We start from the raw sequence: 27479 nt of genomic DNA, 5'->3' as shown, positions 1-27479 counted from the left end.
ACTGCTGTCATCAAGTGATAGAACTTCTAGACAGAAGATAAAATGTTGATAATGAGCTGCACCTAAAAGGTATATACAAAATATTGCACCCCAAAACAGTATACATTTTTAAGTGCTCAAGAATCATTCTCCAGGATAGACACATATTGGGTCTTAAAACAAGTCTTCATAAATTTAAAAAGATTGAATTTGTACAAAGGGTCTTCTCTGACCATAATGGAATGAAGCTGAGTACTGGAAATTCCAGAATATATAGAAGTTAAATAACACGTTCTCAAGCAATCAGTGTTCAAAGAAGAAAGTGCAAGTGGAATAGTAAATATCTAGAGAAAAATGACAATGTGAACACAGTATATAAAAACTCACAGGATGCAGTAAAGGCAGTGCTGAGGAGGACATTAAAGAGCCCTAAATGCTTACATTAAAAAAGAAGAGGTAAAATCAAGTACCTATATTCACACATGGAAAAATGAGGAAAAACTCTAAATAATCACAAGCAAGCAGAAGGAAAGATATAAAAAGATTAGAGTAGAAATAAATGAAATTCAGCATAGACAAACAATAGAGAGAATAAACACAACCAAATGTTTTTTCTTTGAAAGGATCACTAATACTGGCAAACACTTATCTAGACTGACAGAGAAAAAAGAGAGAGACACAAGTAAATAAAATCCAGAAATTATATGGGAGATATGATTACTGACCACAAAGAAATAAAAAGGATCATAAGAGGATATGATGAACAACTGTAAGCCAACAAATTAGACAAACTAGAGAAAATTGGCAAATTCATAGGAACATGAGAACAACCTACACTGATTCTAGAAGGAATAAAAGACCACACCAGATCAATTAGAAGCAAAGACTTTGACTCAGTCATCAAAAAGCTCCAAAGAAAAGCCTAGGATCAGATGCATTCACAGATGAATTCTATCAAGCATGTCAAGAATAATTAATACAAATCCTGTTCAGACACTTCCAGAAAATTGAAGAAAAGGGCATAAGACCTTGTTCATTCTATGAAGTCAACATCACAGTAACACCAAAGTCAGCTAAAAACTAAAAAAACTACAAGGAGAAAATTACAGACCAATTTTTCTTATGGGTACAGATGCAAAAATCCTCAACAATATACTTGCAATTCAAATTTCAACAGCATGCTAAAATAATTAAACATCATGATAAATATGTTTTATCATAAGGAAAATAATCAATGTAATATATCACATTAACAAATGGAAGGGATGAAACCAAATAACCATCTCTATCAATGAAGAAAAGGCCTATGACAAAATTCAGCAATCTTTGTTAATAATATTCCTTTAGAGGGAAGAGGGTGTGGCTCAACCACATGGGAGGCCCTGGGCTGAGGTGCTGGTGCCTCCTAAGAAGAGGAGCACACACCGCATCTGCCACAAGCTAGAAGCCACACCACTGGAATGAGCTAGATGCTGCACCTGCTACAATGAGCTGGATGTCACATCACCCTAAAGAGCAGACACCTAAATGTGCAGATGCCACAAGTCAGCAGACAATGCAGCCCTGGGGAGTGGATGTGGTTCTGGCCATTAGGCACTCACCTCCCATGTGAGAGGTCCTGTGTTCAGTTCCCAAGGCCTCCTGGAGAAGGGGAGCAAAAAATGAGTAGACAGTAGACAGATAAGAGAACCATCTGAGGCAGGGGGTGATAAATAATAAATAAATACATCTTTTTAAAAAACCTTTAGAAAAATAGGAATACAGGAAATCTTCCTCACCATGATAAAACAAACATATGAAAAACCCAGTTAACATAGTACTCAATGGTGAAGAATGTAAGTTTTCCCTTTACTTTTAGGCAATACAAGTATGCTTACTGTCACCACACTTGTTCAAAATTGTACTGGAAATTCTAGCCATAGCAGTCAAGCAAGAACAAGAAATAAAAGGAAGAGGAACTGGAAATGAAGATGGAAAAAATTTCCTCTTAGCAGATGATATGATCCTATACATATTAAGACCTGAAAAAATCCACAACAAAGTTAATAGAGCTAATAAACAAATTCACTAAAGAAAGAGAGTACAATATCAACGTGCAAAAATCACTAGTGTTTCTATACACTGGTATTGAGCAATCTGAGAATGATATCAAGAAAAATAATCCATTCAAAATAGTAACAAAAGGAATCAAATACCTAGGAATAAATTTAACCAGGAATATAAAGAATTTATACACAGAAAACTATAAAACATTGGTAAAAGAAGTCAAAGAAGACCTAAATAAATGGAAATATATTCCATGTTCATGGATTGGAAGGCAGCATAAGATATCATTTCTACCCAAAATGATTTACAGTTTCAACAGAATACCAAACAAAATTCTAAAAGCTTTTTACTTTAAAGAATGGAAATGCCAATTATTAAATTTATTTGGAAGGTTAAGTGTGACATTTTAAATTTAGTGAATCCCAAAAAAAGATTGTTTTTGAACTACTCAATCTCTGTGTATGTAAGATGTTTTTGTTTGTTTGCTTGCTTTTTTAATATGTCAGTGAAGCATGAATCTCTGCCCTCTTATTGGGTATTACATACTTAGAGACACAGAGAGAAAGAGACACAGTGAAAGGGAGCTCTAACATTTTGTTCCCACCATGTGAGAGAAAGGACTCCAGGTTCACACATAGCTCAAGAAGCCCCAAGAGGCTCAAAGAGCTGAGGTCCAGGGAGAGATGACTGATTAGCCACAGCTGAGTTGAAGGAGAAGTTAGAGCAGTCCCAGCAGACCTATTGTCTTGCCTGCTCACCATATGGCAAGATACCAGGATCACCAGTAGCCAACTTTGTTGAGAAATCTTCTCTAAAAGTGCCTTGATTTGGACATTTCATGGTCTTGTAACTGTAAGCTTTTACTCTAATAAATTTCCCATTATAAAAGCCAACACATTTCGGGTACTTTGCATCAGCAGCCCTTTGGCAACCTAAGACAGCGAGACACCCCAAATGGCCAAAAAACATCTTGAAAAAGAACAAATTTGTAAGATACACACTTCTTGACTACAAAGCATATTATAAAATACAGTGGTCAAAAGAACACAGTGCTGTCATAGGATAGATATATACACCAATGGAATCAATTTAGAGTTCAAAAATAGACTCTCACCTCTACAGTCAACTGATTTTTTACAATGTGTCCAAATACCCTCAACTGGGAAAGAATAGTTCTTTTATCAAATGGTGCTTGGTGAACTGGATATCCAAATGCAAAAGAATGAAATGAGATCCCTATTTCACACCACATACAAAAATTACTTTAAAATGGACCACAGGCCTAAATACAAGAACCAGAACTGCAAATCTCCTAGAAGGAAATGTAGGGAAGCATCTTAAGGATCTTGTGTCAGGCAGTGATTATTTAGACTTTACATCCAAAGCACAAGCACAAAAGAAAATAGAGAAATGGGACCTCCTCAAAATTAAAAAGTTTTGTGTCTCAAAGGACATTGTTGGTTTTTTTATTGATTTTGTAAAAATATTACATTAAAAAAAATATGAGGTCCCATTCAACCCCACCACCCAGCAACACTCACTCCCATCATCATGACATATCCATTGCATTTGGTAAGTACATCTCTGGGCATCTCTGCACCTCATGGTCAATGGTCCACATTATGGCCCATACTCTCCCACATTCCATCCAGTGGGCCCTGGGAGGATTTACAATGTCTGGTGATTGCCCCTGAAGCACCATCCAGGGCAACTCTAAGTCCCAAAGGCGCCTCCACATCTCATTTCTTCCTGTCATTCCCCATACCCATCAGCGACCATGCCCACTTTTCCCACTCCAATGCCACCTTTTCTCTGTGGACCTTGGATTGGTTGTGTCCGTTGCACCTCTATGTCAAGAGGAGGCTCAGATTCCACATGGATACTGGATGCAATCCTCCTGCTTTCAGTTGTAGGCACTCTAGGCTCCATGGTGTGGTGGTTGTCCTTCAACTCCATCTTAGCTGAGTGAGGTGAGTCCAATAAATCAGATTGTAGGAGCTGAAGTCTGTTGAGGCTCATGGCCTGGCTATCATATTGTCAGTCCAGAGATTCAAATCCCCTAAATATATCTTAAACCCCAACACCAACTACAATTCCAGTAAAGTAGCATGAAAGTCTTGTGAAAAGAGATCCCATCTGAGTCCGATTTCATCACGCAGAAACACCAGCTCCAAAGAAGGGCCATCTGCCATGGCAGTAAACTCCATCTGCCATGACCTTGACCATAGAACCCGTGGGTCTCTTTAGCCCTCAAAGGAATGAATACCTGTAGTTGTATCTGCTTTATCTGTCTCTTAGACTCCGCTGCTCTGTTTTTTCAAAAGATTTATTTATGTATTTATTTATTTATTTATCTCCCCTCCCCCCCACCCTGGTTGTCTGTTCTATGTGTCTATTTGCTGCGTCTTCTTTGTCTGCTTCTGTTGTTGTCAGCAGCATGGGAATCTGTGTTTCTTTTTGTTGTGTCATCTTGTTGTGTCAGCTCTCCATGTGTGTGGCACCATTACAGGGCAGGCCGCTCTTTCTTTCATGCTGGGCGGCTCTCCTTATGGGGTGCACCCCTTGCATGTGGGGCTCCCCTACATGGAGGATGCCCCTGCATAGCAGGACACTCCTTGTGCACATCAGCACTGCGCATGGGCCAGGTCCACAGGGGTCAAGGGGGCCCAGAGTTTGAACCGTGGAACTCCCATGTGGTAGGTGGATGCCCTAACCACTGAGCCAAGTCCGCTGCCAAAGGACTTTGTCATGATAGTGAAAAGACAATCTACTCAATGGCAGAAAAACATTTGGTAACCACATATCCTCTTAATATCTTAAAAGATCTCCTACAACTCAAATTCTACTTCTGATATTTCCCAGCTGTTCTGGCTTCCTGTCCTGAACATGGATTGCACCCACTCCTCAGAGTGTGTTCTGACCCCTGGTGTGTTAAAGTGTTGTGTTGTCAGTGATTAGGAGTAAACTTGAAGCAGATCTGTGCAAGCTTTTCCTTTGCAACACCTGGTTCATTCTTTCCTCCTTCTAGTCTCCTTTGATAGGATCCTTATTCCTATGTATGCAAAATAAAAATAAATTTGGGCAAAAAAAAGGGGCAAAAGGCTTGAACAGGCATTCTTCAAAAGGTGAAATACAAATGGCTAAAAAAGCACATGAAAAGATGCTCAGCATCACTAGTTATTAGGGAATGATAATCAATATCATAATGTGGTATCATTTTATACCCACTGGGATGGGTACTATAAAAATTTAAAAAAATAAACAGAAATTTAGAGCAGCACCATCCTTGGCAGCTGAGGAGAACAGAAGTTATGGGCAGGAAGATGGCTCCTTCTACTATCAAAGGTAAACACTGCTTTGATAAGTCTTCTAAAGATAATGGGACCACCAAGGAGTGCAGTGTGAAGGATCTTGGCAGGGATAAACCTCAAGAGTCACAGTGCTTCCATGGGAGAGGCAGCACCAGGTTTCTCTCAGCTATACCCCCAGTTCTTGCTCCAGCACCAGCACAGGACTGAGCAGTGGTTTCAGCAACTCTTAAGCCTCAAGCCACTCAGGCAGTTCCAGCAAATCTTGCCTCTCTAGCTCCCAAAACTCCTTGGGTTCTCTGAGACCTTCTGGTGTATCCATGACAATAAGTAGCATTCCTGCCCCAAATCCAACCCCCCTAAATGAGATGACAAGGAAAGAAAAAGGCAGAGTCCTTCCCCTAAACCCACCAAAGTGTACTTTGGGAGGCTCACCAGGATTGTGTTCATGGATTACATCATGGAGATATTTTACACTTATGGGAAAATTAAAATAATTGACATTGTGGTGTAAAGGATGCTTCACCACCTATCCAAAGGCTATACTTACGTTGAGTTTGAGAATGAAGTTAGGAAGGAGCTGAAACAAGTAGAATGGAGGACAAATAGATGGCCAGGCAATCACTGCCACTGCTGTGCTGGCCCCTGGACTCCAAGGTGCTGCCACCACCTCCTGTGTGGTTCAGGTCACCCCATGGATGAGGAGAAGGTCCTGCTCTCCTAGGGGCAGGTCTCCTGTGCACCAGTGATCCCTGTCTGCTAGCTGTCTCAACCACAGAAACTGCTCCAGCTCTAACTCCTCAGGGCCTTCATATTTTACTAATGACTTTGTGAGAGGAAGTAAAGGGTCATTTTTAGAATTAAAACATTTACCCAAATGAGTTGAAAACTATGCCCACAGAAAAGCTGCACACTTATGTTTATAGAGATTTTATTCATTATTGACAAAAATTGGAAGCAACCAAGATGTCCTTCAATTGATGGATGGATAAACTGTGATACATACTTACAAGGGATTATTGTCTATAAAGAAAAAGAAGTGAGCTATCAAGCCACAAAAAAATATGGCGGAATCTTAAATGCAAATTTCTAAGTGTGAGAAGCTAGTCTGAAAAGCTGGATACTATATGATTCCAACTGCTTGGCGTTCTGGAAGAAGCAAAACTATAGTGACAGGAAAGAGATCAGGGGTTGCCAGGGGTTAAGGGAGACAGGCGGAGAGATGAATAGACAGAACACAGGGCATAGTCTGGCATTGAAACTATTCTGTGTGATACTGTCATGGAGAATACAAGAAATTATTTTCAAAACCTAGAGAACTGTACCACCCAAAGAGTGATCTAATGTAAACTACTGACTTTATTTAATAATAATTTATTAATGTTTATTCATCAATTGTAATAAATGAACATAATTAATGTAAGGTGATGATAGTAGAGCCCCTGGGGTGGGGTATTTGGGACCTCTCTGTACTTCCTGCACAAGTTTGCTGTAAATCTAAAACTGCCCTAAACATGTCAATTGGCCTTAGATATGAGTGTTTCTTTGTGAATTCTCAATTCTATTCCCTTGTACTATATGTCTGTCCTTCTACCTTGTCCTTTTTAGATGGGGATTCATTTACTGCTTTATCCCCATATGCTAGAATAGTGCCAGACACATAGTAGGTGCTCACTTAATAGCTGTTAAATGAATCCTTTTAAAAATATTATTGCAAATGCAATGGAGGAAGCCCAATGGCTCAAGCAGTTGGGTGCCCACCTACCACACGGAAGTACCGGGTTCAGTTCCCAGTGCTTCCTAAAAACAAGAGCAAGACAGTAAGCAAACAAAGAGCGTAAACCAAGGAGGGGAGTGGGGAGAGATAAATAAATGAATAAGGTGAATGCTTCAAAAAAAAAGAAATGGATTTTCTTTTAACTTTCAAATAAAAATACAAGGGTGGGAGGTGAGAGGAGCACAGAGAGTAAACGGCAGGGTGCAGGGATGTGAGGGCCAGGGAAATGCTGCTGTCAGGCCAGCCTGGCTCCTCTGCAAAGGGGATGCAGCACAGAGAACAGTGCGTGTTTTCCCACATCAGGAGGCTGGGAGCTGAGCTTACAGGCTGCTCACAGGCCCTGCTTGTTGTTTCAGCTGCAGTTTGCAGGAGAGAGGCAAGGTAGAAACAGAGGGGGGGTGAGGAGGGGAAGTCTGGGGGAGAAGGAGGGAGAAAGAAGGTGAAGAGAAAGGGAGATGAAGAAATGCTTGAGGAGGAAAGAGAGTGAAGAGTGAAAGAGAGACAGTGAAGGAAGGAGGCAGAGGGAAGGAGAGAATTGGAAGTGAGAGAGGAACTGTGAGTCAGCGAGGGAAACTGCTGTCCGGCCCGGGTGGCATCTGTCTTAGGAGACCTCTGAGTTTCCACTGGTGCTTGTCATCTCCCACATGGGGAAAGGGTGGATTTGGGGGAGTTCCTGGGGGCCAGATCTGGGCAGATCCAATCCCTTGAGTACAGAAACCTTTACATCAATTCTTTCCAAACAATGAGGTCCCAAACGCAGGTTCATGGAACCCTCCTGGGCAGGAAGGTGAAGCCTGCATCTGAGCCAGCCCAGGGGAAGAAGTGGAGGAGGCTGAGTCCCCTGCTGTGCACTTCTCTTTCCATCCTCTCCCCACAAAGGCATCAGGACAGGAAAGTGCATCAGGCCACCATCACCCAAAGGTCGCTTTCCTGATAGCAACAGGGGCCATTAGGAAGGGGACCTCAGTGCCCTGTCCACAGTCTTGTGCAGGAGACCACTTGCTTGCTAGGCTCAGCTGCCGAGCCTAGAACATGACGCAGTGCCGCCTCCCGTCACCTTCCCGTCCAGAGCTCAGCCCACTGGGTTCCAGACCCCCACGTTCACCTCCAGGTTCTTCCCTCTCCAAGCTCTGGTGACAGGGAGGGCCCTCCTCACGGTGGTGCACTGCTCAGCTTGCAGTGGGAGGCGGGGGGAGGGTGGGCGGAATGGCTGTGATGAAAGCGTGTGTCTAGAAATGGAAAGGAAAAAAAAATCCATCTCCATTTCAGGATCCCAGGTGTCGTCCAACGCGGGGGCTTGGTGGACCTGTCCGCAGGCCCCGCCCTCCTCTGGGTTTCAGAGCCTCCGACCCTCCCCCGCTCGCTCAGCCACGGGTTCCCAGTGCCTCATTTCATCCTGCAACCCTGGAGAGATTTGGATTGCTGTTGGGAATTCCAGCGTTATCTCCAGGAAGGGAGGCCTCTCTTGCCTGCTTGGGACTTGCTAGGGACAAACACGTGGCTCAAGCTCTCTTTGGCAGGAAGGAGCAGTGTGAGGAAGCAGGCTCCCCAGAGGAGCCATTTGGCCACACGTGGCTACAGCACAGGTGTAGGCCATTTCTGTCACGGCAGAGAGACCTGGTGCACCGGCTTGACGCACGTCTTCAGGGCGCCGCTGAGATGGCTCTATGTTCAGGGGCAACCAAATAAAGACAGAAACTTTTCTCCTGCTAGCTCTAGGCTCCCTAGGCCACATGTGCATTTCTGAGCGCATCCTCACCGAGGAAGGGAAGAGGAAGCTCTGAGTGAGGTGTCTTAGGGGCTGGGTCGTCCTCCTCGTGCCAGACACAGGAGCCCCCGCAACCAGATATACCTATGTCCGCAGAGCAAGAAGGCACGGTGCTGAGCAGACGGCACCCAGCGGCCACTTGCCGATTCCTCTTCTCCCGAAAACCAAAGGCATGGGGGTCAGAGCTGACGCACACAGGAGCTGGCTGGCTTGCCCCAAGACGCTGCAAGCTCCTTCGGTTCTCGTTGAGAGAATACCGACCCTACTCCCACCTCTCCTTTCTCAACTAAGACCCAAAAGCCCAGCTCAGCACTTCTCGTACCCCTTAAGCTCCCAGCTGTTCAGATCCTTGGTCGTTCTTGCTACCGAGTCTGTGCTTTCCATCAGGAAGACCCTAGCGTCCAAGACGGGCCTGATCTCGTCCAAGCCCGGGGCGGGTGGCCTGGCGGTTGTGCGGGGAGTGGGGAAGCGGTGCTCAGAGCTCCTCTCCTGTGGTTGCTTTCCAGAGTTCATTTACATAGTCACTGTGTTGTAGAGAAATCGGGTGTGGCTGTTATCAAAGACCAGTACAGGAGAGTACGGAGAAGGAAGTTGGTTTATTTCAATGAGCCGGGCTCAGCGGACTCTTGTCCTAATAAAAACTGAGCCCGGAATAGCTTTTTCCAGACCCTGTTATACAGAGGATATAGGATTAGGGAAACTAACCGTGATGGCAAACAGACCTCTGGTTAGTTTCTTCAGTGTTTGATCTTAGTATCAGATAGGTTATTTCCTCTAGGCGATTTACATATTCTCTACATCCAAGCCAGCTTGGATTAACATATCTTCCACATCTTGTCTGGGGGCAACCCTAAATACACATTTTGTCTCACATCCTATCTGATCATTCAAAGACTGTAGGGCCTATATTACTTATTTGGCTATTTTGGGGCCCAGGTACATTGGGAAACAATTTTGAATTTATGCACATTCTATATCATATTCTCCCCTTTGAGGCCAAGCTTAAGTTATTAACCTTCGGCATCACTATTGTCTGAGTCCTCTGGACTGACTGGTATGTATATAGAGCCATGAGATGGGCAGCTGTTTGCCTCTTTACTATACCATTTATCAGGGTGTGCATTCTGTTTATGATGAAAGGGAGGAGGCATGGAAGGATGGTGCATGCTCCTATGAAGAGGGCAATTATTCCCAGTAGAGGCTTGAAATTGTTTACTATTGACTGCCAGCTTCTAAAGGGGTTATTTAAATTCCAACCATTCCAGGTTTGCACTGGGACATGAGCAATTTTTACTATATTACTTGTAATTTCAACAATAACCTTTCCAGTGTTATCTAATTCAAGGCAGCAGTTAGAGAGATTGAATTGTCCACAAATTCCCCCTTCAGCTGCCAAGAGATAGTCTAGGGCAAGACGGTTTTTATAGATAATATTACTGAATTTAGTTTGCTCTTGGGCTAGCAAGTTCAGTGCATTGGCAGTTTCATTAGTTATTATTTCTACTATAGCTTGTAGGCGGATGATTCAGTTTAGCATATAGATAGGGGTACGATAACCCCACATGCCATCCTCTGCCCAAGTTGCTGGCCCATAGTATTGGATTATACACTCAGGGGGCCATTCTACACCTCCCCAGGTAGTGACAGCCCTTTTTTCCCTTATGTTTTGATATACTGGCTGGCTTAGCTCTTTCCCTTCTGTTAAGGGAATGAGGAAGAAGGAGGATTTTATTGTACCAAGCATACAAGTTCCACACCGGTTTCACGGCAGTTCTTGGAATGCAACCTTCCCACAAATCCAGTACAAACCATTTGGGGCAGTAAAGGGGCCCTTTGCAGTGGAGTTCCACACTGTGATTAATTTGGGGAAAGTACAATTTATGAGAATGAGGTCCGATTCGTTCCATGTTCCCCAAGGCTCTGTTGTATTTGTGGTATAATTTTGGAATTTTCCCCCTGTACATGTTAGGTTTTCAACAGCTATAGAGGAGCTTAGGCAGGCCCTTGAAGCACAATATTTTCCTATGACAGAAGTTTGTAAGGACTACATACTGTCCCGGGGGACAGCCAGGAGGTTAGTTGCATTATATGGTTGGCTGTAATTGTATTCCCTGGTTTCCCATGGCCATTGGTCTCCCATATTAGTACCGCCACATACGTAGCATGAGGAGACATTTAAGGCTGCGCCCACCACTTCAGCCAGGCTTATAAAGAGGTTTCTTGCTGCTTGTGGGATGGAAAAGGGCTTTTCCATTTCTTCATAAAAGGAGTGGAACACAGAATGGGTTTTACTTGTGAGTGGGTATTCCCGATACCCAACCCAGATGTAGGCTCCTGGGTCTATTCCTTTACCATCAATGCAGAGGCCCATTTGGACTCCCTGAGTCTGCCAGGATTCAGGTTTAAGGATGGTGAGGTTTAAAGGGTTACATTGATCACGTAGACAGTTAGCCGGGGCCATACCCTTGGTGAGGATAGCTGTTTGTTTAGCTATGTTTGTGTTCCAGGTGGCCCAGGTGACACAAGACCAGTAGGGGCAGTAGTATGCACCTATGTATTTGCACCAAAAGCCCCCCCTCCTTGAGCTGCACTTCCCTTTTCTGGAGCGCACATGTACTTATTGCTATGAGTATACGTCCGCTCCCAGCTGAGCCCTCCACAATCTGTGTTCCATGGTATCCCAGAGTCTATAACCTGACATGCGTCAAATAGGAGGGACACTCGTTGGTTCTGGCTCATGACTGGGGTGGAGGAAAGTAGATCCCCATTTTGATCAAGCACTCTTATTTCCCATTTACGGGAGACTGTTGGGGGTCTAGGGTCATAGCAGGTTATTTGGCCAGATGCATTACAGACACTATAGGAGGTTCCCTGAAACTGACAGGTGGTTACCTGGCCCTTGCAGGTATAATGACTATGATATATTAATGTGGTGTTGACATGGGCCCCTGTACGCACCTTTTGAATACATGGCTCACATTCTGTGGTGTCGACTTGGGACCAGGGGAGGGTTAGGGCTAGAAGTAGGAAAAATAGGCAAAGGGGCATTGCAACAGATTAAACCAGATTCCTAATCTTCAGCTGTGCATAGACCAATCAGCTTCCAGGATGTGATTGGAGCAGAGCTCAGTGTTCTGTCCTCAATCTTCAGCTGTGCGTGGACCAGTCAGCTTCCAGGGTGTGACTGCAGCAGGACTCGGTGTTCCGTCCTCAATCTTCAGCCGTGCGTGGACCAGTCAGCTTCCAGGGTGTGACTGCAGCAGGGCTCGGTGTTCCCCTTTTTCACAAGATGAGTTTGGTTGGGCTGTGGGTATCTGGAATACAGGTCCAGGACTCTGGGGCAGCTTGCTTGACTCGGCTATGGTATACCCACGGGATGATTTCAGCTACTTTAACTGCAGTGGGGGTGGATAAAATGACAAGATAGGGCCCTCGCCATCGAGGGGTTAGTGGAGCTGACTTCCAGTCCTTGACCCAAACTGCATCTCCTGGCTTGTACGGGTGTACAGAGCTGCTTAAGCTAATGGGGGGCCCTTTCTTGGACCCAGTGATGCAGGTTATGTAAGGTTTTTCCTAAGCTTATCATCTGCTGAGCTATTGATAAGTTCCTTCTTTCTCTGAGATCCCCCTCTATATTTCTGATTAAGGGAGGAGGCCTCCCAAAGAGGATTTCATAAGGGGTTAGGCTTAGTTTTCAGCTTGGGCTGGCTTGAATTTGTAGGAGAGCACTTGGAAGTACCTGCACCCATGTTAGCCTAGTTTCTTGGCAAATCTTGGCAATATAAGTCTTTATTGTATGGTTCATTCACTCTACCTTTCCTGAGCTCTGAGGATGGTAAGCGGTGTGCAGTTTCCATTGGATGTGCAGTGCCTTTGCAATCTTTTGAGTGATTTCAGAGACAAGGCAGGTCCGTTGTCAGAGCCAATTGAGAGCAGTAGCCCATAGTGAGGGATGATTTCCCTGAGGAGAACCTTGGTTACTTCTTCAGCTTTTTCTGTTTGAGTGGGGAAGGCTTCCACCCAGCCAGAAAATGTGCAAACAAGGACTAGGATATATTTATAGCCCCCAGATCATGGCATTTCAGTGAAATCAACTACTAAATCTTTGAGGGGCATACTACCAATTCTCTGGACCCCTGGGACTGTTGTGGGCCCCTGGCAAGGGTTATTCTTTGCACATGTCACACACCATTGGCATACAGCATGGGTGATAGTGACTAGTCTTGGGATGTAAAAGAATCTTTCTAACACTTCCTTAAGGTGGGTTTTTCCCAAGTGTGTGTTCTCATGGTAGTCTTGAACTACAGTTGCTGCTAATATTTGTGGCACAACTATTCTGTGATCAGGCAATGTCCACCATCCATTTTCCCCTTGTGTCCCACCCTCAGAGAGCATCCACTCTCTCTCAGCTTGAGTATATTGTGGCTCTCGGTGACTCAAAGGCTGCGAGGCAAGAGCAGGCTGTGTATACTGGATGTTCTGATAATTAAGGGGTTGAGGAATGAGAGCGGCGGCCAGGTCTTCAGATAGGGATCCCTCCCGTGCCACTCTTTTTGCTTCAGCATCTGCCCTCCGATTTCCCTGGGCAATGGGGCTGTGGCTTGTCTGGTGTCCCTTACAGTGCATTACAGCTACTTTGGCAGGCTCCCAAACTGCATCTAGTAGCTCCAGAATCTGTGTGCCATATTTAGTGCTCTTGCCTCCCGAGTTAATGAGTCCCTTTTGTTTATATAAGGCTCCATGTGCATGCAGGGTAAGAAAGGCATATTTGGAGTCTGTGTAGATGTTAACTTTGGCTCCGGCTGCAAGTTGCAAGGCTCGGGTGAGGGCAATGAGTTCAGCCTTCTGTGCTGATGTGTTATTTTGGAGGCGCTGCACCTCTACTGTGGTCTCAGATGTTACTACAGCATATCCTGCTCACTGATTACTGCCCTGCATAAAGCTACTCCCATCCATGAAGAACTCCATGTCAGGATTTGCCAATGGCTGGTCTTGAAGGTCTGGCGGGCTGGAATATACTTCTTGCAATGTTTCCAGGCAGTTATGGGCTGGAACCCCTGGCTCTATGGGTAGCAGGGTGGCTGGATTTAGGGTTTTTACCAGTTCCAGCTGGATGGATGGATTTTCATATAATAGGGTCTGATATTTAACCAGGTGGCTGTTAGTAAGCCAATGTGTTCCTTTGGCTTCTAAGATTGTGATTACTGCATGTGGAACCCAGACAATAATAGGCTGCCCAAGAGTTAATTTTATAACTTCTACTGTAAGCATGGCTGCAGCTGCTACAGCTTGCAAACATGAGGGCCATCCCTGGGCTACAGTGTCCAGTTGTTTGGATAGATATGCTACAGTTCTTTGCCAGGAACTGAGGTATTGAGTGAGTACTCCTACTGTGATACTTTGGCGGTTGTGAACATAGAGGTAGAACGGCTTACTGAGGTCTGGAAGTCCGAGACTCGGTGCTTCCATTAAAGCTTGTTTGAGAGCAGTGAAAGCATTTTTCTGTGGGCTTTCCCAGAGCAGGGGATCCCAATCTCCCCCCTTTGTGGCTTCATATAAAGGGCACGTGAGGACCCCAAAATTGGGGATCAAATTGTGGCAGAATCTAGCTGCCCCCAGGAACTCTCGCAGCTTCTGGTGAGTGTTGGGCTCAGGCAGACTACAGATCACTTTCTTTCTTTCAAGTCCCAATTCACGGCGCCCCTGTGTTATTTTGTAACCTAGATATTTGACCTGAGGTAGGCAGATTTGGGCTTTTTTCTTAGACACCCGATAGCCCTTTTGCTGTAGATGTTTTAAAAGAGCATGGGTTCCACCAGCATAGTCCTGATAGGTGGAACTTCCGAGAATGAGGTCATCTACATACTGGAGAAGAAAACAGTTATGGCTTTCTGCTTTAAAGGATTTGAGATCACTGGCCAGGGCTTGTCCAAAAATAGTGGGTGCATTTTTAAATCCCTGAGGCAATCGCGTCCATGTCAGCTGCTACTTTTCACCTGAGTTTGGATTTTCCCATGTAAAGGCAAAAATTGGCTGGCTCTGGGGTGCTACCCTAATGCAGAAGAAGGCATCCTTAAGATGTAGGCATGAAAAGTAGATTGCCGATGAGGATATTAAGCTGAGAAGAGTATAAGGATTAGAAACTGCAGAATGAAGGGCTATTACTGCCGAATTAACTGCTCGTAAGTCCTGGACTGGGCGGTAATTTCCATCAGGCTTTTTAACTGGGAAGAGTGGGGCGTTCCATGGAGACTGGCATGGCTTCAATATGCCCTCACTCAGCAATCCCTGAATATGTAGCTGGACCCTTTCTTGCGCTTCGCGTGGAACTGGATACTGCCTTATGCTTACTGGACTGGCCGTAGGCTTTATTTCAATAATAATTGGAGGAATGTCATGTGCCATCCCCATTGGGTTACCCTCTGCCCATACTTCAGGCACATCTTCAAAGGGGAGCTGCATGGCCATGGATTGGCCAGGCTCACTGAGGCAAAACAGTCTCCATTCCTCCTGCAGAGGAAGGGTTAGCGCTACTTTGGGAGGGTCTTGTGGCCCCAGTGTCAGTGTGGATTGCCCTGTGGCATTAAAGGTAATTTGAGCCTGTAGTTTAGACAGCAGGTCTTGACCCAGGAGGGGGACTGGGCACTCCAGAAGATAGAGGAATTCGTGAGTGACCTCCTTTCCCCCAATGTTGTAGGTCCTGGCTTGAAGGAAGGGCCGTTGGGCACTTTTGCCAGTTGCCCCTACGATAGTGGCTTGTCTTTTTGATAGAGGCCCAACTGGCTTGGTCATTACAGAATGTTGAGCCCCAGTGTCAACCATCATCTGTATGGTGCGGCCCCCAATTTGGACTCTGACCATAGGCTCCTTGGGGCCAAGAGAATAGGAGCCCGGTCTGTCCTAATAATCTTTATTAGAGTCCTCCATTCCTGCCAGTCCAATGATCTGGTCTGCAGGGGTTTTTCCTGAACCTTTATGGACCCAGCGTTTGGTTTGTGATGCCCCACTGGCCTTTCTGGCTAATGCTTTGGCTGCAGAGGTCGGGTCAAGTGGCCAGCTAGGACACTCTCGCTTCCAATGCCCATCCTCTTTGCAGTATGCACACTGATTTCACCCTAGACATGGGCCTTTCCCTCTCCTTGGGGCTGGGGCTTGCCAGGTTACCTTCCTTGACACAGGAAGGGACTTTTCCACAATGGCTGCTGCCAGAAAATCTGCCTTTTTCCTCATCCTCCTAATTTCCTCCCTTTTTGTTTCTACATCACGGTTGACATAGACCTTAGTAGCTACTTCCATGAGCTGAGAGATATTCATTCCAGCAAACCCATCTAATTTCTGCAGCTTTCTCCGGATGTCAGTCTGTGACTGGGCAACAAATGCTGCATTTACCTTTGTTTGCTCTCAGGAGCGTCTGGGTTAAAGGGCGTGTATACATGGAATGCCTCACACAGTCTCTCATAGAATTGAGCAGGACTCTCATCTACAGCCTGTAGAATTTGACTGGTCTTTGCCATATTCACTGCCTTGCGGCTCCCCGCCTTGAATCCTTCAACTAATGCCCTATGGAATGTCTCTAGTCGGTTGAGCCCAACAGCGCTATTTGGATCCCACAGGGGGTCCTCTTCTGGGAACTGCACGTGGGCATATTGATCACTGACCAAAGTTCCCTCAGGTGGGTGCTCTCTAAGCCAGGTTAGCGCTCCCTGCGTGACCCGCATTCTCTCCTCAAAGTTCAATAAAGTCATTATAAGTTGTTTACAATCAGCCCAGGTGGGTCTGTGGGTCTATATGATGGACTGGAAAATGTCTGTCATGGCCTGAGGCTTCTCTGAGAATGGTGGGGTATGGCTTTTCCAGTTAAAGAGATCCGTTGTCATAAAGGGCAGCTAGATGAATGTCCAGCTTCCTCCCTGAATCTGGCCATCTGCATCGTAAAAGATTGGGGCCTGGATTTCACAGAGCGGTAACTGGGAAGCAGCCTTTTCCATTGCTCCCTCTGCCCCCCGGGGCTCCCTGTGGTTTGAGCTGCAATCTCTCAGCGTGTCCTCCCTGACTGACCGGCAGCACTGCAGCGGCATTGCCAGGGGCAACCGGCTGTAAAAGCAGCTGGTCTGTATTTTTCCTTGCCAAAGGTGCCAAAGACCACTGCGGAGATGGTAAAAGCTGCTGTGGGGATGGCGTAGGGCTCTCAGGTGCAGATGGTGATAAAGGCAACTGCGGGGATAGTATAGGTGCCCTCTCTGATGGTGACAAAAGCAGCGGCTGGGATGGTGTGGACATCGCACTTCCCCATGTGGATGATGACAACGGGGCACTGCTTAGGGAGACTAGCTCATTTTCATTCCTTAGTATTGCCAGGGTGGGAGTCACCGCATAAGGTGGTGGGAATTCATGTTCCTCTGGTCCTTCCAAAATGGCTGGATTAGCACTGGACTTGGGATGCACTTTCTCTGTGCCCTTTGCATGGTGATTGTTTGGTCTGGTCCCTGGGATGGCACTCCTCGGTTTCTGCATTAAGCAAATTCTAGCTTCCTTAGTCACATACTTCCCTAACCAAGGTGGGTTTTGGCTCACAGCATTTTCCCAAGCATCGATATAGGGGAATTGGTCTGGATGCCCTGGATTTCCAGTCACTGCATCGTGGACTTTATGGATGATCTGGGGATCCAAAGTGCCCTCCTGGGGCCAGCCCACGCCGAAAGTTGGCCATTCTAACTCACAAAGCATCCTAAGCTTTCCTGCCTGAAACCTTATGCCATACATATCTCCCTGGAATGCACGGGGCAAGTTTTCAAGCATACAACCTGATGGGGTTTTACTGTGTGTGTTTTCCATTTCCACCCTGTGCCGACGGTGTACAACAGTCACTCAAGCCTTTCGCTTCATCCGTCTCTGGCCGCGTCCCTCGCGGGAGCTTTCGGCACCTCTTAACCTTAGCGGATCAGTATAAGCCCCCGATATGGAAGAGGGTCCCTTTGCAGGGACCCCACAGACTGCCCTTGATCATATGAGGTCACCACGGAACCGCGGATTGGGACTCCGCACTTGTGCCGCAGAAGTGATTTTCTTCATCTCACTCAGTCGCCACAAGCACACGCACACAACCACCCCCCTTTCCTTTCCTTGGACCTGGAGAGGAGATGGCTTCCTCTTGTATTCTCAGGAGTACTAGGGCCTCCTCTTTGAGAGTTGATCAGGCTCTCTCCTAATTTTAGAATTAGGCTTTCCCTGCACTATGCCCCCGGGGGTCTTACCAATCTGACCTGCGGAGCTCCTTGCTTCTTGAAATAAACCAACTTCCTCCTCGGTACTCTCATGTCCTGGCCTTCAATACCTCACACACCCGATTTCTCTACAACATTTTTGGTGACTCCGCTGGGACGCCCTGGGAAGGTCAGAGGTGGCAACAGTTGTTTGCCCCTCCCAGACATCTCCGGGGAGGCCAAGAGGGCCCAGGCAAAACCCAGCCCTGGGTGCCCCTGGACACCCCATTTGAGTCCAGAAAGAGGTTGTGGTCTTTGCTGGAGCCCTCCCGGGGGAGCCAGGGACACCGGAAGGTTTGAGAGACCCTGAGAATGAAGCAAGGAGCTCCGCAGGTCAGATTGGTAAGAAGCCGGGCTCAGCGGACTCTTGTCCTAATAAAAACCGAGCCCCAAATAGAATTTTCCAGACCCTTTTATACAAAGGACATAGGATTAGGGAGACTAACAGTGATGGTATGCAAACAGACCTCTGGTTAGGTTCTTCAGTGTTTGATCTTAGTATCAGATAGGTTATTTCCTCCAGGCGAGTTACATATTCTCCACATCCAAGCCAGCTTGATTAGCATATCTTCCACATTCTGTCTGGAGGCAGCCCTGAATACACATTCAGTCTTACATCCTTTCTGAGCGTTCAAAGACTGTAGGGCCTATATTACTTATTTGGCCTTTTTGGGGACTAGGTACACTGGGAAACAATTTTGAATTTATGCACCGGCTATATCAGTACCATGGAGGCAGGAGGACTCTGGCTAAGTGGAGTGATGTGGGAAGTCACATGCAGGCTTTGTGCTGCACCAGGAGCTTTCTCCTGGGATCCTCCACGGGGTGGGGATAAAAGCCTGGGTCCCAGGACTACTGTGGCCCCGGGAGTCTGGGCTTGGGCTGGAGGCTCCCGGATCCTGCTCCTTCTGCAGGCCCTTCCCTCTGAAGCTTCAGGGTCACTGCGCTGAGGAGTCCACTTCACCAGGCTCTGGAGACTGGCACTGCACGCTCCCAACACCATCTTAGAGATACAGGCACAGCGCAGGCAGGTGAGGGGCGCTTTTTCACCTCTAGGCTGGGCCAGCGCTTCCGGCGCAGTGGCCCGCCCACTGGCAGGGGGCACGAAGGCGCCTTTTCTGAGGAAACGCCCCGGAAACGCCGCCCCATTCCTGCGGGAGCGGAACAGCGGCGGCAGGAGGTGGAAGGCCTCGTTCTCGCGGGGCGCGGGGAGCTGCCAAGGCCGGGGCTGCTCTTTGGTGGGCGTGAGGAGAGAGCCCCTCTTCCCATGGGGGCCATGCAGGCTGCGTGGTGGTGCTTCCAGGGCTTTCTTCCCTAATGAGAGCGGAGGACTTCGGGTTCCTGCGCTGCCCCCGTTAGCTCATCGTCTCCTCTCAGGGGACGTTCAGGAGATGTGTTTGACCAGAGTCCCCGCTCACTGAGGCCGCCAGCTCGAAGCTGGGTGTGCTGTCGGGCTTTTGCAGGTTCAGGACTCTTGTTGGAGACAATCCTGATAGACCTTCAGAGAGGAAAGACGAATACAGTCCTGAAAGAGGTAGGAAAGTATTGCAGCTTTCCATGGAGAGGTCGGGGCCAGCGGGCTTGGCTGAGCCCTGGGCTGAGGGGAAGGGGTGCTCCTCATGCGTGGCGCCCCCCCTAGATGGTCACAGAGGGGCGCACTGTTCCTGCACTGCTGACAAAGTCGAAAAAAATGTTGACAGGCCTAAGTGCGGGCAATGCAGCTCCCAGCATTACTTTTAAGTGTTAGTAACCCAAATTCCAACATTTATAATAATTTTATATTTCTGACTTTAATTAAAGCAAACTTTTGAGTAAATTTTTTATTTAAGGTACCAGGGCCAGGGAGTGCATCCGGGACCTTGTGTGTGGGAGCTGGCAGTACACCACTGAGCCACTTTGTTTCCCCAATGGTGATTTTTTTTGTTTCTTTGTTTTGTTTTAAGGAGGCACCAGAACCAAACTGGGACCTCACATGTGGGAAGTGGGTGCTCAACCCCTGGGGCCATATGAGCTCCCTAAGTTCATTAATATTACTTTTAATTTATCTTGTTTTCAAGGACAAAACTGCCATGTTGTACAATTTCTCATGAAAAAGTGAGAATTTTCTATTCAAGTTTAGCTTGCTGACATGTCCTTTTTTGCAGTGTGACTGTTACTGTTTAAAAAATACGTAGAGATGATACCTGCACAACATGAGAATGTAGTAAATGTCCCAGGATTATACACTTTAAATTGGTTAGTTGTTTGTTATGTAGATTTTACAAGATACTTCGCCTTCAAGTTATAATAAGCTGCACTAAGTAAAATTTGTGCATCAACGGAAATCAGGTTTTGAAGTTCAAAACCCGACTGTGATTTTCAATACCTACTATTGCATCCTGCTGAACAGTATCTAAATTGAAATATGTTCAGGACTTAAATTATCAATTTATTTAAGAGCTGTGTCTGAAACTGTTGTTTTGTAAGTCATATGTATTCAGTGAAGGTAAATTTCTCCTGTAGAAAATAGAAAATCTGACTTTAATTTTGTATATTTCCATGGAAAGGTGAAATCAGTATGTCTATAATCTCATTTTGTACATGCCTATCTTTTGTAGGCATGTATCTGTAACAATATCTGTGCTTTTTAAATTGCCAAACAGTGTATTCATGTGGCAGAACAAGATACAGACAACTAATAGAAATTTGAAAATCTCACTGTACTCCATTTCCTAAATGAAATTACTGTTGTTGCTTGGAAAATGTACTTCACTTTTCATCTCAAATTTACTTGAAATGCACACAGATAATTCTGTTACTTCTTGAATAGACAGGTTTCACACAACAGTTTTCAATTAGTGTTGAAAAAAATACTTGGTAATTTAAATCACAATGAATGACTATATTTCACTCAGTCATTCAGTAATATAGGTGACATACAGACCTATGCAAGGAATGGTTTGATAATTATTTGCTGTGTAATTCTACCCTGTGGTAATACTGAAGCCAGGAATCTGATATATGGATTGTTCAGTTGTGGTACATTTCCATATGATTTGACCAACAATAAAATATTAACAAAATGTCAAGATATTTTCTTTTTTTTCTTCTTTTTTTTTTTTTAAGAGCAACTCAATGATTTGGGTGTTGGTTAGTATAATACCAAGAGCCTAAGGAGAAAAATACAAAATGGCCCTTAACACCAATGCCAGTATATGGTTACAGCTAAGGATGTTACTAATTCTTGTGCTACTTAATCACTTTTGTTTAGAACATAAATCAAAGCCATTAACTTGAACTTGAGATATATATGCAATACATATACAACCTTATGAAAAATACATTTCATAAGAAACACTACACTTTTAAAATATTGGAAACTGCATGTTTGTGGTGATTTGTATTTTGAGTTAGAACAAGAAGAGAACATGCAATTAGGGAGGTTTTTAATGATAGTAAAGTTCTTCAAGTTAATGGTCTTCCTTTCTCTTTATACTTACCACAGGCTATCTGGTGTCCTGAGAGGATTCACTGTGAGAAAAATGTCAGTCACACCTTTAAGACCTTACTTTGAAAGGAATTAAGGAGAAAGTAAATTGGAAGGTAAGATTTCATCTTTGTTTTTTATATTGAAAAAGTTTCAGTGAGTTTTCTATAAATGTATCTAAGCCATTAATTTTTGTAGCCTTCAGATAAAGTCTATGAGAAGAGGTTAGTAGAGATGATCTAATCTTAAATTTTGACATCATCCATTCAAGTCCATGGCACAATCCCTAGCCAGTAAGAGCACAGCATGCTTGTGGGTGGGGTGTAATAATATTTAAAATCATGATGAGTCTTTTTCAAATTCCTTAATTTTCTCTTTACTTTCAGTTTGAAAGGGACCATCCTTTTTCAGTGGTCATTAGCCCTGTATTTGGGGGATTGTTGCTGTTCCATTAGAGAATGTGGCGGAACTCCCCAGGATGGGAGTTCAGTATTCTTTCATTTATGTGCATCTCTACCCACTGTGGCAATGCCCAATGAATATTTGAACATATTTATATACCTTATATGTATGCCCAAGTGAACTTCCTGTCATTTATCTCCCATCACTGACAACCCACACCAGTGCTCCTTCCTTGCCATAGTTGTAACCCTTCTGTGATCCAAAACTTCTTAAAAAATGAAACCAAGTATATTGCCAAAGAGATTAATAGGAAAATGAGGTAGTAATGATAGGTTTAAACATAAATAAAATGTATAATCATTTAGCAAAACTAAAAGTAAAAGTAAAAAAAAGGGGGTATTAAAATGAAAAATATTAAAAATAATTTATTTGTAACATTTTCCCTTTCATCACTGTAATAGCTATTGTCCTGTATGTACAGTGATAATTTCTTTCATTTCTTCCTCAGTGTCTTTTTTTTTTTTCATTATGTCTTCAAAGAAGGTTTAGGTCATGGTCCATATACCCAACATCCTCCCTTAAGAATGCTGCAGAAATGGCCAGATGGAAAGGAAAAGGGTAACATAAAAATAGGGGTTATTTTAAAACTACAATACATGATTACCTAAAGTATATTTTTAAAAATAAAAGTATTTTTTTCAGAGCAGTAAATTTTTAAGAGCAAATATTAGAAAGAAGGTAAGATGTGTTTCTAGGAATTGGACCATGTTGTCAAAGATATCTGTTCAGGCACAATTGCTTGTAGTGTACTTGTAAAACCCATTTTAGAAATGTCACCACTTTGATTACTCACTTTAGTGAATAGATTGTTCTTTTCTTTATTCTCAACCCATCTACCTAAAGGATTTTCTTATTTGTTGATCTTTTCACAGAACTTTTAGTTGTGTTGATTCTCTTGTTTTTCTATTGTTTCATTCATCTCTGCTCTAATCTTTATTTCCAGCTTTGGATTTAGTTTGCTCTTCTTCACATATTTCCTTAAGATAAAAAATTACATTATTGATTTGAGATGGTTATTCTTTCTAAACAAAGTTGCTTTACTGCTATAAATTTCTCTGTTAATGTTTTCAGTGCATCTTTTATGATTTGATATGTTGCATATTCATTTCTGTTTCTCTCAAGATGTTGTCTAACTCCTCTCATGATTTCATCTGTGAACCATAGATTCATGTGTGCTGTTCAGTTTCCACATATTTGTGAAACTTTCTAATTTACTTTCTATTTTTGATTTCTAGTTTCATTCTACTTTGGTAAAAGAAGATACTTAATGTTTCAGTGTTTTTATATATGTTGTGGGGTAACATATGGTCTATTCTAGAAATGATCCATGTGAACTGGAGAAGAATATATTCTGTGGGATCTAATTGGCTTATAGAGGTGTTCAAGTCTTCTCTGTCCTTAATGATTGTCTAGTTTTTCTATCCATTTGTGAAAGTGGGAAATTAAATTCTCCAACTATTATGATTGATCTATTTCTCACTTAAAATATGTCATTTTTTTCTCTCTATATTTAAGTGCTCTGTTGTTCCATGTATATATGTTTTTAGTTATTATATGTTCTTGATATTAACCCTTTTATGAATATATAAATGCTTTGTCTTTTGTAGATTGTTTGTTTTAATTTTGTCTGATATTACTGAAGTGAGCCTAACTTTCTTTTTGTTATTATCTGCATGCTGTATTTCAGTACTGTTGTCAACTTTCTCACTTTCAGCCTCTCTGGGCCTTAGGTTCTAAAGTGGCTCTGGGGGTCAGGTGTACTTCAGTGGTTTTTTACTTTAGTTTTTATAAATTATGTATTTTATTTCTAATATTTAAACCTGTCATTACTACCTCATTTTTCTACTATTGAATTTGGTACTATATTAGGCTTAACTTTTTAAAAAGTTTTGGATCACAGCAGGATTCAACTATGACAGGGGAGGAGCATTGTTGTGGGGTGTCATTGATGGGGGATGCATGGAAGGGAGTGCACCTGGGCATGCATATAGGGTATATAGATATGTTTGGATGTTCGTTGGGTATTGACATAATGGGTAGAGATTCACACAACTGAAGGAGTATTGGGTTCCCTTCCTGGGGAGTTCTGTCACATTTCCCAATGGAAAAGCAACCAAGTGCAAGGACAATGACCAATGAAGAAGGATGGCCCAATGATGAGCCCTCAATACTGATGACTGCTTAATGAGCCTATTGTGCTTGTAATTTCAACTTGACCTGGTTTTGCAGGGTGCCTAAGAGTTATCTCCTGAGAGTCTCCATGTTGCTCAAATGTGGCCACTCACTAAGCCAAACTCAGCCAAACTCATGTCCCAGCGTGGGACATGACTCATGGAGATGAGCCTCCCTGGCACTGAGGGATTACTACCAAGCACAGCTTGTGATATTACTAGAAAAAGACCTTGAATAAAAGGGAGAAATGATAAAGACATGAGTTCATTATCTTAAAAGACTTCAAAGTGAGTTGGGAGGTCATCAGAGGGGTCGTGCTTACACACATCTCAGCAGGGTCTCAGAGACAGCCAAAGTAGATACAAGCCCAGGTAGTGGTGCTTATGAAAACTACAGAACACCCAGGTCCTATGGTCATGGCAGATGGCTCCGGAGTTCAGTTCCTTGCCTGTGGGCCCATCTTTGGAATTTGTGCTCCTGAGTGTGATGAAGTTGGATTCAGATGTGACTTCTCTACACATGCTTCTTCTGTCCCTTATATTGAACCTCTGGTTGTTGCTGGGGTTGGTGTTTGCCCAGGAGACTTGAATCTTTGGGCTGTCCATGTGCAAGCTGGGTCCTGAGCCTCAGAGGTGTTGCAACACCTCCTCTCCAATTCATTGGATTTACCCAGGTCAGCTGACAGGGAAGTGAGGATGGACAACCACCACACCAAGGAAATAAGAGAATCTACAGCTGTGGGCATGAGAGTCCTAACCAGCAGCTGTGTGGGATTGAAGCCCCCTCTCAATTGAGAGGTGGAGTGGGCATCACCTTCCCAAGGTCCTCAGGATGGGGGAGTAAAATATGGATTAGAGTAGACTTACTGTATTTTACTATAAAATTATTGAGACTCTAGCAATGGACTAAATTGTATCATTGATGTGGAGACAATGGCCACTGGAGTTGCTGAATGAAGAGTGAGGTTAAAGGAATTGTGATATGGGGGCATTTTCGGGATTTGGAGTTGTGTTGAATGATATTACTGGGACAAAGCAGGACATTATCCTGACATAACCCACTGAATGGACTGGGAGAGAGTGTAAACTACAATGTAAACTGTAATCCATGTTGCATAGCAGTGTACAAAATGTATTCATCAAATGAAATGAATGTGCCACACTAATGAAGGAAATTGTTGATGTGGGAGGGGTGGGGCATGTGGGGAGTGGGGCATGTAGGAACCTCCTGCATTTTTAAATGTAACATTTTGTGTGATCTACATATCTTTTAAAAATAAAAGTATATTAAAAAAATAAAATGGGTCTTGGGAAGTGGGTGTAACTTAGTGTTTGAGCACCTGCTTCCCATGTATGAGGTCCCAGGTTCAATCCCCAGTACCTCCTAAAAAAAATCAAGCGGGTCTCTTACAGGCAATAAATGGTTGTATCATTGTTTATATATGTCAAACTCTGCTTTCTTGATGTAATTACTGAAAAATTATTAACTAAATAGAGCAGAGACTGCCATAATATATCAAATTACTTACAACAAAAGAATTAAAATTGACACTTGTATTTTACATGTATTTTTGGTTAATGTTTTTAATTGAAACTTTGTAGTGTACCATTTTAATTCCCTTCTCATTTCTGTTTTTCTCTATTTTAAACATTATCAAAATAATTTCTAACTTATAGGACGATTGCAGAAATAAAGAATACCTACATACATTCCTGCTTCTCATACCCAGATCCACCATTTTTAATATTTGCAACATTTGCAGTTCCTTTCTTCTTCCTTCCTTCTCCCTCCCTCCCTCCTAGGCATTTAAGGGTAGGTAGATACACCTTGCTCCTTGAACACAATATTCCGTGTACATTCCTAAGAACTAGAATCTTCATTAATGTAACTGCCTTATGTACTGTTAAATTAAAAACATTTAATATTGCTATAAGGCACAGTCTTTATTCCAATTTTTTAAATGTCCAATAATGTCTCTGAGTCTTTTTTCTTCCATTATTAGATCCCATCTAGGATCATATATTGCACTGAATTGTCCATGACTTTAGTTGCTCTTTTCTTAAATTGTGGAAACATATACAATGTATACTTCACTATCTCAACCAATCCCATGCATACCATTCAGTGGGATTGATTACACTGACCCTGTGCTAAGGTCACCACCACCCATTACCAGAACTTTCCTATCACCATAAACAGAAACCCTGTATCCATTGTGTGTTAACTCTTCTTGTCCCTCTGTACTGCACCAGGTAAGCTGTAATCTACTTTCTGTCTCTGAACTTGCCTATTCCATTTGTTTCAAATGAGTGAGCTTATGCAATATGTCACTGTGTCTGATATTTCACTCAGTGTGATGTCTTCTAGTTCATGTTGTAGCATGTACCAAGACTACATTCTTTTTAAAACTGAATAATATCCCATTGTATGTGTGTATCACATGTTTTATCCACTTACCTGTGAATGGATACTTGGGTTCCATCTGTCTTTTGGCTATTATGAGAATGCTGCTGTGAGCAGTGGTGTAAAACTATCTGTTTGAGTTCTGCTCTTCCATTCTTTCGGGCCTATGCCAGGTCATGTGACAGTTCTGTTTCCTCCAAATTGTTTTCCACGGTGTATGCTGCATCATTTTTTATTCCCATCAGCAATATACAGGGCTCTCTGATTTTCTCCATCTTTGCCAATATTTATTTTTAATATCCATTCTCATGAGTGTAAGCTACTAATATTTCTCTTTTTTTTAAACTTGTACCTGTGGTTCCATATATACTACTTATAATTTCCCATTTCAGCACTTTCAAGGGTCAATTCAATGAGCTGAATTATGTTCATGATGTGCTAACCACCAGTATCCAGCACCCCAAATTGTTCATTACCTCAAACAGAAACTCTGTACCCATTAAACAGTAGCACCTCTCTCTCCTCCCTCCAGCCTTTGATAACATAAAATCTACCTGCCTCTATAAAATGTCCTTCTCATTATTTCATATAAACAAAGATTAGGCAATATTTGTCATTTTGTGTCTGGGTTATTTTCCAAAACATGTCTTCAAGGTTCGTGCATGTTGTAGTATGCATCGTGGCATCCTCCACTTTTATGACTGAATATTATTCCAATGTGTGCATACCACTTTTTGTTTATTGATTCACCTGCTAATGGACACTTGTGTTGCTTCTACCATTTGTCTACTTTGAACAATGCTGCTGTAAATATTGGTGTACCAATAACTATCTG

General features: G+C 43.6%; 1 pseudogene; it reads left to right on the top strand.

The window, feature by feature from the left end:
- Nucleotides 1-5348: 5348 nt before the first annotated feature.
- LOC101424107 (RNA-binding protein with serine-rich domain 1-like) lies at nucleotides 5349-6082 on the top strand (annotated as a pseudogene).
- Nucleotides 6083-27479: the final 21397 nt, after the last annotated feature.

Source organism: Dasypus novemcinctus (assembly GCF_030445035.2).
Source record: "Dasypus novemcinctus isolate mDasNov1 chromosome 8 unlocalized genomic scaffold, mDasNov1.1.hap2 SUPER_8_unloc_1, whole genome shotgun sequence".
In the NCBI taxonomy this organism is placed as follows: Eukaryota; Metazoa; Chordata; class Mammalia; order Cingulata; family Dasypodidae; genus Dasypus; species Dasypus novemcinctus.
Note: the sequence above shows the minus strand (reverse complement) of the source record. Positions and strands in the feature narration are given on the sequence as shown.